This window comes from Capsella rubella, unplaced genomic scaffold (genome assembly GCF_000375325.1).
Source record: "Capsella rubella cultivar Monte Gargano unplaced genomic scaffold, Caprub1_0 scaffold_33, whole genome shotgun sequence".
NCBI lineage: Eukaryota > Viridiplantae > Streptophyta > Magnoliopsida > Brassicales > Brassicaceae > Capsella > Capsella rubella.
The window spans coordinates 49,467-52,232 of NW_006238893.1; positions in this window are offsets into that span (position 1 = coordinate 49,467).

Here is a 2,766-nt window from a genome sequence, read left to right on the forward strand (position 1 = left end):
TAAAACGATTTAAAACTATTTAAAACATTTTAAAATATTTGTATCGAATCTCCCAGTAGTAGTTATTATATAGAAGTACCTTATAAACTATATAAAACTTTATAATTTATTATATTTAAAAAGGGGTATTTTTGAAAATGGATAGATAAAGGGGGTATTTTTAAAAAGGGGTACACCAAAAGGGGTATTTCTCAAAAATTCTCTTTTTATTAACGCATTTAATTTATAAGCCATTGTAAACTATACTAGATTCGGACCCGCACGTACGTGCGGGATTAATTTTAAAAACTAAGTTTATAATATATTTCATATGTGCGGAGTCATGTTTGTAAACATAATTTTTAGGAATATTATTAAAATTCATAATCCAAAGTTGTATTATTTTTAGAGGTGTCAAACGGGCATGCCCGCGACCAAACGGGCATGCCCGCGGGTTAGAGGCCCGTTTGACATCTCTAATTATTTTAGTATTTTTTTTATTTTTAAAATTTGGTTTAAATAAAAATAATTATCGGATTTGTTTTTGCTATTAGTAAAGACAACTACATATAAAAAAAAATAGTAAGAGAAATGTGGTTCGTCTATTTCATTATAGAAAATTCATCCCGTCATGTCTCACATATGTCATGTTTTTCCATCTCATAACTGTGGTTTTAATTATAACTTACTCATTTGTTATTGTATATTTTAGTATAACAGACAGAGAAATAGGTAAAATATTTAGACTCGCACGTACGTGTGTAGTTTCAAAATTGATTAAAACATAAACCTTAGACCATCATTATTGGTGGACTCTGAACAAATATTAGGACCTCTCAATAAGTAGTCTTAGGGGAGGGGAGGAATGGCTTCTATTTCATCATCTATAATGCCCATTGGGCTTTCATTTTATTGAAAATGAAAAATGGTCGGGAAAAAAAGAATGAGTGGTGCAAAATGTTTCCCAACAATTGATGCAAGTAGTGTTCTAACTGATGCAAAAAAAAATTCATATCAAAATGCAAAATTGCTTTGATATGAAAACATCACATATCTATTTTAGTATCATTTTAAAAAAAATAAAAATAAAACGATGTCAATATTTTTAATTGGTTTGAAAGCAATGCAAATTTTAAATTTAATGTCATTTCTAAGAAGTAACGTTAACGTTATATTTAACGTCGTTTCTATTTAGTGACACTAATTTGATATATGACATCATTTACTAAGGAATGCTAGAACTAATATTTTAACGTTTAATAAAAATGATGCTAAAACTAAATGATGATAAACGATGCTGATTTTTTTTTTCTTCTTTTGTCTTCAAAATTAAATAAACGATGCTAAATTTAAAATAAATAAAATGATGCTATATAAATTAGAGGTCATTGGTTTTCTTCTTTTTCGTCAACAAAATACTATTTAAATAATATCGGTCAACAAAAAAGGCCAATTGGAGAAAATTCGTCTCGTGAGAAGGTTATGACTAATTGATTTTTTTTTTCTTTTTTCTGGGTCAACGAATATGAAGATACATCGGCTCTTTATTTAGATTTGAGTTTTAACCCTAAGTGTTGATTTTTTATTTTGGTAATTCACCCTAAGTGTTGATTAATGCGTGATGTATAAATATATGTTTTTTTTTTTTGGTAATTCACCCTAAGTGTTGATTTTTTTTTTTGGTAATTCACCATAACATATATTATACATGCGTGAGTGTATCGTATGTTAGATTGTTAGGATATATCTAAAGTATCTGAGTTTAATGTAATGTAATATATGTTTCGTTCCAGAAAAATAAGACTGTCATTAATTTTAAAAAGTTAAGATTATAAAGAGCTATGAGCCTTATAAAAGATGGCATGTTAAGGTTATATGATGATAAAGTTGAAATAAGGTTTGACATCTAAATATTCAAAATTTTAAATATGTAAGTAATTTTTAAAATAACGAATGATGGACAATGTAAAAAAAAATATTGAGAATTTAAAATGAAAACATTGACTTTGAGTTATATGCAATTTTATTTTCTGGTTGTTAACATAAATAAAATCATTTTTCAAACAATATAAAATTATAAAAGAGAAATTCTCTTGGATAGCATATTTTCAGTTTTTTTTTCAAAAATACCACATTTTTTTTCCAAAAATACTATAAACATAAATATCTGATTTTTGAAGATGTATAAGTTTTATGGTTATTTTTAATTTATGTATCAACTGTAAAAAACCGAAACCGAATCATAATATATGATTTTTATATGTTTTCATTTTTAAAAAACAAAAAAAAAAACCATAAACCGTAAAAACCGAATTGTAACCAAACATAAATGCAAATACAGTAGTTTTTATATGGTACCAGTTTCGTAAAACCAAAAAAGCCGTAAACCAAAAGAACCGAAAGCCTACAAATTGATGCAAGTGGTGTTCTACATCGAATATAACCAAATAACATCGACTTTTAAGATTACAAATCAAATAATCGATGTTAATATCTTAAATTGGTTTGAAAGCGATGCAAATGTTAAATTTTAATGTCATTTCTAAAATTTAAAGTTAACATTATATTTAACGTCGTTTCTATTTTGTGATACTAATTAGATATTTGACATCACTTTCACTGATGCAATGCTAAAACTAGAAATAAAACGATGGTGAATTAATTAAAAATAAAATGATGCTACATTAAACGATGCTAAAACTAAAAATAAACGATGCTGAATTAAAAATAAAAATAATGCTACATTAAACGATGCTAAAACTGGAAATAAACGATGCTGAATTAAAA